The sequence below is a fragment of the Vigna radiata genome, chromosome 9 (assembly GCF_000741045.1).
Source record: "Vigna radiata var. radiata cultivar VC1973A chromosome 9, Vradiata_ver6, whole genome shotgun sequence".
Lineage (NCBI taxonomy): Eukaryota > Viridiplantae > Streptophyta > Magnoliopsida > Fabales > Fabaceae > Vigna > Vigna radiata.
In genome coordinates this window covers 18199657-18207527 of record NC_028359.1, presented here as the reverse complement: position 1 = coordinate 18207527, position 7871 = coordinate 18199657, and the positions used below count along the sequence as shown (strand labels likewise).

The following is a 7871-nucleotide window of genomic DNA, read 5'->3' as shown; positions in this document are numbered from 1 at the left end:
TTCTAATTCAAATCAGCACAGTAAAATTGTTAGATAGTCAACAAAATTATAGAATTATGTAAATCATCATCTGTTCTTTTGAGTGAATGAATTCAGTTCAAATAAAATTTAAATCTAATTAAAGATTAATGTAATTAAAGTTTACTCTTTTATTCAATTGTTGCGTTTATTTACTTTCTTCATGAAAAGGGTTTTTATGACATCCTAATTATATAACAGCATAATATAATGCAGAAGTTCATAATTATAATATGGGAAAGTAGTTGGAAGTAGAATGACGGTTAAGTATAAGAATACAGTCATCCAAATATAACTCCAAAATTTAAACTTCAAGTGATAGAAGTCTAAACCTAAAACTTAGACATAAAGAGTACAACAAGGTAGTACACCGATAAGAGTATTCCCAAAATAATATCAGGTAAAACAAAGAAATCATAGGGAGAACTAGGTTGCAGCGTCAGCGTCCTCCAGCACTTGCTCCAACGGAACCTCCTCAATAACATCTGCTCCCATCCAAGTGGATGATCATTGCAAGAAAAAACATGCCCAATGATGGAAGAGGCCTCGAGGAGATCACCTTTCAGAGCGGTGCGAACACTAATCGAAGTCCTCGAAGCTTCTCCATAGAGAAATGACGCAGTGGAAATGTTGAATAATCTTTTGACCGAGAGAAATTGGAAGAGAACGGATCAAATCTGAGAAGGAACTCAAAAATCCTTAACTTAGACAACTAAAACCCTAGAAATGGGGAGAATCACAAATTGAACCAATTAATCGGTTCAAACTCAAAGTTAAACGGTGGAAAAGGTAGATCAAGGGTTAGAAAGGCTTTCAATCGACAAAAATTGGAGTTCAATCGGTGGATAGTTGGGAAATGGTGGAGAAAGGAAGTAAGCCCTAGGTTTTGATGTTCTGTGTTGGTGAAGAAGCACAGAGAAACGAAATCTGTGGAGAATAATGGAAGATCTGTGAAGAGGAAATGATGTTTACCATGAAGAACTCTCGAAAGGAAGTGAGTCCTCTAGTGTGCTCGAGAGAAAAGTAGAAATATGATTCAGCGAGTTTGGATCCGATGCGTATGAAGGAGAAATGAAATGATGATTTAGATGGCTGACGCAGGCAGAGGAGGTGTCAGCAAAGGAATGGTTGACATCGTATGATGGCAGCGTCTGGTGAGAGAAAAGCACAATGGAGAAATGGAAAAATGAAAAATAGGAAGTGTGCTTTGGAAGGTGGCTAGAGGTCTTTGGACTCTCTAGCCTATGACTTTCAAGAGAGAATAATTTTCTGAATTACAAAAGTTTATTCTCATCAATCTCAAAAGTGGGAAATACAATGAGGAGCTGGGTATTTATAGTGACCCATGCTCCTTACAAGCTACACTACGAATACAATAAAATGTAAAAATAAGAAAAAGAGGAATGCGTCAGAGAGGATTCCATCATCCAAGCAACATACAACACAAAAGTAAGGGTGAGGTAGGTAAACCGTAAGCATACATACAAAACAGTAAATCAATGTCATCATGCTTAAGAACATATAAGAAAACAAGCAGGGCATACCATTCAAAGCATACATCAACTACTCAACACGACTCATCCGAATTTTGTATAACTGTCTAGCTATTGGTTGTCTTTGCACTTGCATAGTTCAGCTGACCCATCTCCAACACTATGCAAGGTAAGTCCCCCTAATTTGTCTATGTCTAAACTCCAAGACTATAGACGAGGACCTCCCTCTACTCTCACCACTCACACTATTTTTCTCTATTTGAGTATGAACAATGCTTTGAGTGTAGGGATAGACATACCATTTCAAAGCTCCCAACATTATACATACAACAACATTATCTCTACAATCATTCACAATCATCTCTCCCTGAAATGTTGAGTTCATCCTTAATCAAGCAATCCAATTCAAGTATATAGACGTAAATGTACAGTAGCTAAAAGTTTTGTTCCATACCAAAGTTAATAATTCTAATACTTACATATCATAATATAATATTAAATATAACTTAATCCCATTAAGTTTCGATACCAAAATATATATATCCCTTATATACTAATTTGTATAAAAGTTATATATATTATTATATAATATATAAGAATTATAATAAGAAAATAATCATTAGATTTAATATATAATATAATATACTAGTATCATAAAACCGGAATGTACTCTTGTTGTAACATGTAATATAATATACCACTTACCATACTTTACTAAACCGCGGGCCCCTCCCAACGTGCATACATATATACAAATAAGGAAAACCTTTTCTCTCCACAAGGCACCTTGCTTTAAATAAAACAAAATGAAGCTAGCTAGAATTCTAAAATAAATTCCCTTAAAAAGTGGGCCTAACGTTTTCAAACTCCTAAAACTATATTTCTCATTCTCTAAATGTAAGAATGGGGTTTAAGTGAAAAGAAACTCCTAACTCCACATTCTTAAAAATCGTAATTCATATATATATATATATATATATATATATATATATAAAATAAACAACTCAAATACTTGTTAAAAGCTACATATATTCTTTCAAAATCTCCAAGCTAAAACCACTACTACAAAAAAATGCATAGATAACGCTTTTTTTTTATCATAGATAGCACTTAAAAAACGCTATCTATGTCAACGCTATCTATTAATAGATAGCGCTTCTAAAAAAAGCGCTATCTATTGCGAGACACCAATAGATAACGCTTATTTAAATAAACGCTATCTATTGGTATAAATTTTTAAAAAAAAAAATAATTAATTTTTGAATAAAATATTTCAAAAAATATAAAATATTTTTCAAAAGAAAATGTAAAATATTGGTTATATCAAATTTGCATTATCTATTTTCTATTATATACAAAAGAATATAAAATATTAAGAAAAATATGATAATGACAAAGATGTCAAAAAGAATATTCATTCATATGAATAAACACTATTTATACAATAAGTCATCAATTACGTGTCATTACATGACATTACTTTATAAGATAATATATACAACCATAACATATATATCCTATTAATACCTATAAGCATGTACTAATTACATGTAAACATCAATTTTTCTTAACTTCAATGATTTGACTATCACGATATTGTTGACATCTGCAACCCAAAAAATACTGCAAAAAAATAAATAATATAAAATTAGTTAATTAAATTTTGAATACAAATTAATTATGATAATGAAGATAACTTATATCGGTTAAAATTGTCCCTCTTAGAATTGTCCCTCCTTCACAGTACGTGATAATTTACTTTGTATATCTACACAACATGTAATACCCACAATTATTGTCGTCAGGTGATTTTAGACACTAGAACTCTTGAAGTAAGGTATTACCCGATAAATATGGGATCTTAAAACTATAACTCTTGAAGGCATGCTTACCGGAGAGTGGCTACTGATGAAGCACGGTGCTTTTCTAAACATATTTAAAACTACTAAGATTACGATAATGCCTTTGATTACCCGGTATTAATAGGTGTGCTTAGCTCTTTAATAAGTTCTTGATTCCTCCTGCAAATAGTTGATGTCAGAAATGAAAAAAGAAGACCATGTATAATTTCAGATTAAAAAAGTGAAACAATGACAATACTCAGGGAATACAACTTCAATTAATACTTAACTGATACAATTTGGACTTCTTGTACAATTTTGCAAAGTCTACACCGACCTAACTCTCAACTGTTGGAGAACTGATCTCCAAAGCCCAAGTTGCAGTATTATAACCTTCTCTAATTTTAGAAACTCCAGGAATAATCTGCAAATAGTATACAAGATTATTTACTTTGAGAATCTATACACTTTGCTGTGTAGAAGTCATATTCACCTCAAAGTACTCTATAAGCTTCTGAGATTGCCGACCTAAGGGACCATTATATATGAGTTGTCCTCCTCTTTTCATCAAAAAGAAGCTGTAGGCAATGCAATTGCTAATATTTCACAACCAAGATTGTAAAATTTGAAGACAAGAGATGAAAACCAGAAACTGCATAAGAATTAGGAGTGTAACAGAACAACTATTTAGAATGAAAAACTAAAATCAAGTCTTTCAAGAACAAACCACTCGACACATACCATGAAACTAATGTCTATCAAATTTATTTTATGGAAATTCTCGGAAGAAAATTTTTTTAGCTTAAATGATACTATGTATTTTGTTTAATGAACAAACTAAACATTTTGGATTTTGTTGGAAAACAAAAGAAGATACTTTCCTAGTTCGCATGGGGAAAAGAAGGAGAAAGATATAAAAACAAGGGCAGATAAAATAAAAGAAACAAAAATATACAAGGAATATAATTTTTCCCACCATCAATAATAATTTGTGTATCTAAAAATGGTCATTCCATTCATCTAGAGGAATCTTGTCAGTGGAGTTACTTAAGCTACTATATTATTGCAACGTCAAGATGAACGTCCAACACAAAAGGGACGACCTTGTTTATTGTAAAAGAATTGATGCTCCCTAGAAATACACCCTATTAAATTGACTTGAATTAAATTGATGTGAGAGTTATGTTAGGACTAACTATTGTTGTAAGTTGTTTGTGAAAAGCTAAGCAAAACCGAACGTGCTAAATTCCTAAATAAGAAGTCTAGCAGAAAAACATCTAAAGATTATCAATATATCTTAACCAAGCCACTAGCATTTATTAGAAATTTCCAATCCCTATCACTTGCCTTCTCATTCAAATTTCCAAGTGGTTGGCCATGAATCTTGCCTCCTGTATACGGAGCACCCATTGGAATCTTTTCCACCAACTAATGAACCATGAGGTCATCTAAACCATGCTTCTTATAACTCATAAATGCACATAAAGCTCCAAGAAATTCGTCTTGTCGCAATAACATTGTTTGTGCTACTCTATTTGACCTATGAGAAATAATATAATGAATCAATACAATAATTTAATTGAAAGAAAAGAATCTAGTTATGTCTTTCACAAATATTAACCAAAAAAGATTGCAAAATCTGTGACACAAAAAGTCAACATCCAACACCACGATGATCACTAGTAGTACAAATGTTCTTAGTAACTTACTTATTACTCATATAGGGTGGGTTGCAGTAGTAAATACATAGAACAGATAAAACTAGAATAGAATAATGCAGCAAAAACATAGTTGTCATCACAAGTAAAGTTGAGATACATTTCAGTCCTACTACTGTAAAATCTTAAATTAGGCATAAACTACATTACAAAGCCCCAAATAGCATAAGCATGCCGAAAACAAGGATCCACGCCACCAAATGATCTTAAACTAATAACAAAAAGATGGCTGCAAACTCGCAGTAACAAATTATTCGGGGGTAGCAACTTATAGACAAAATCAGAATTGAACTCTGAAAGAAAACAGATTAGAATTCATAAAATATTTATGGTCGAAAAAGGGAATACTTATACATGATGTGCTATGCAAACATTAAACGTTCCAGGAAAGGTCAATGAGTTGACAACATGCCAAAGAATTGAATATCGAAATTCATCACAGAATTTCTCTCCAGGCTCGTTCCAAACCTGATGACATTAGTGTTTGGGCAATATACTATCACCAAACAATCTCGCATTGTCTATAAAAAATCTCACCCACTTTGAGTCTCATTAAATGGAAGAAGTTAAATCTACTTTAGCTATAGACTCCATTTACACTACCTCGCCACTCAAGTTTAGGCAAAGAAAACAATTTCTTTCTTTCAGTATTCTGATCTGACATGTAATTAAGGCATCAACTTAGCTTGTTGACAATTTAAACCCTAATGGAAACCGTATATATTGACTACTATGTTGTTTAATGTTGTTACAAAGAAAGCTAGAATATCAGTTTCATGAAAAGAAAACATTAACAACAACCTTATATGTGTCGAAGTTTAACTCTGAAGAATAGAAATTCAACATCTTTACCTAGTAATAAGAATAACAATGGTCGTAACTCACAAGGGTAATCATTTCTTCCAAGACAGATATATAACTTGGTCCCCTCCTCTAAGGAAGGATTCAATTTGAGTAGGTTCTGAACGCGACATTCTGTTTTTCCTTTTTTCATCCTTCTCTAGTTCTGGATATCCTTCACCCACCTCGTAACCACCAATGGATGTCCAAATGCGATTATTTCCAGTGAGCTTTTTCATCCTCAACCTACATTGATGCTGCGAGGAAATGAAGTTATAATCTATCATTGGAATCACCAAAGAATAATAAAAAGGTACAAAATAGAGAAATTGGGGTAAAAAGAAGTGAAAATGAATTCTGATGGTTAACATTGAAATCCCAAATTAGGAGAGAATAGATAAAGATATCACCTCACGCTTGCAAAGGGAGATGATGGAATAAGCTCCAAGAAGAACTCCAAATGAACATGCTATGGACTCCTTCGAAGCTTCATCGAAGAGTGAAAAGCAGCGGAATGATACGAATCCAAGAGCAAACGAACAAAAACTGTGAATGAAGCAAGGAAAACCTAAATCGAACGGTGAAAGAACCTTAAAGCACTAGGTTAACCGATTAAACGGATCAAAATGGAGATTAAATAGTGCAAAAGTGTTTAATCGGAGCAAAAGAGGATTTAAACGGTTAAAATCAAAGAAAAAGATGAAAGATGAGGGAAACCCTACCGCTGGCTCGAGGTGTGGTTTGTTGGTGATGCCTTCAACAACACCGTCACTTCTTTCACTAGAACTTCTGGCGAAGCATTAAACCTAGCCACGACCGTACTGATTTCTTGAAGGAGGCTGGTTTCCTAAACCCTTATCGATGACCGTAATTGATGAACTTTGGCCTGCCAATGAGTAATGATGGAGAAGACAATGCAATATTGACTTGCTTCACTAAGAACTATTACGTTTGATAAATGCAATGCAGGTTTGGGATAAACGCAAAGTGAAATTTGAGAGTAAGCACGAAGTAAAATTTAGGGGCAAATCGAAAATGAAATTTGAGGACAGCGGGATGAATTTGTATCTTAAGTGAAATTGAAAATTTAGAAGGAAGGGGGAAATTTTGGAAAATACGAGAGTAAATAAGAAAAAGGGGGAAATTTTGGAAAATATGAGAGTAAAGAGAAGCTTAAAGAGAGTAAAAAGAAGTTTGAACGAAAAACGTAAAACACTTTCCAAAATTATTTTAACATTTAATGGATAATATTATTTTAGAAAAATGTTATTTATTGTGTTACAATAGAGAGCGCCTTTTAAAAGAAATGTTATCTATTGATTTATTTTAAATTATAAATTAAAAACAGAATATTAATTATTTATAGATAGCGTTTTTTAAAAAAAGCGCTATCTATTATCATAGGTATAGATAGTGTTTTTTTAAATAAGTGCTATCTATTGTTCTGCAGATTCATAGATAGCGTTTATTTAAAAAAATGCTATCTATAATCAATTTTGTAGTAGTGAACCATTAATCTTTTTCACTTATAAGCATGACCCCACTTTTATATATCATCCATCCATTATAAACGAAATCACCAACCAAGATGGAAACTCACTCTCTGCAACCAGTTTCGCAAACAAACTTTCTTCTCTATTTTCTATGAATTTTAATTACACCCCTCCCATTTATTATCTTTGCTTCACACCTTTCCAGGACATAATACTCTCCCTCTTCGTGAAATCACCCTGGACTCAACTCTTCTCCATTTTTTTTTTCTTCTTTTAACTACTTCCTTCTACTCACTTAACGCATTCCAACCACCACAAACCCCAACTCTCTTTTAATCTCTCCACATCTATTTTACTCCATATTTTCTTCTCTTTCACTCACCGAAATAAAGGAAAGCTAAGAAAACTTGTTTCCTTCTCTGCACCAAAACGTCATCCCATTTCATAACCACTTCTATAATTCTTAAT

The 7871-nt window shown here is 32.8% G+C and overlaps 1 long non-coding RNA gene across 7 annotated transcripts; it reads right to left on the bottom strand.

The window, feature by feature from the left end:
* Positions 1-2910: 2910 nt before the first annotated feature.
* Positions 2911-7045, bottom strand: LOC106772887. 7 transcript variants are annotated; one of them, XR_002669622.1, is made up of 7 exons: positions 6633-7045; positions 6321-6456; positions 5923-6167; positions 3846-4892; positions 3643-3776; positions 3404-3532; positions 2911-3279 (listed from the first exon to the last, which is right to left on the bottom strand). It is a non-coding gene; the product is annotated as an uncharacterized LOC106772887 (long non-coding RNA). The 7 variants fall into 7 exon arrangements; XR_002669624.1 differs by having other exon boundaries at positions 2911-3134; XR_001376646.2 differs by having other exon boundaries at positions 2911-3532.
* Between the last annotated feature and the right edge of the window lie 826 nt (positions 7046-7871).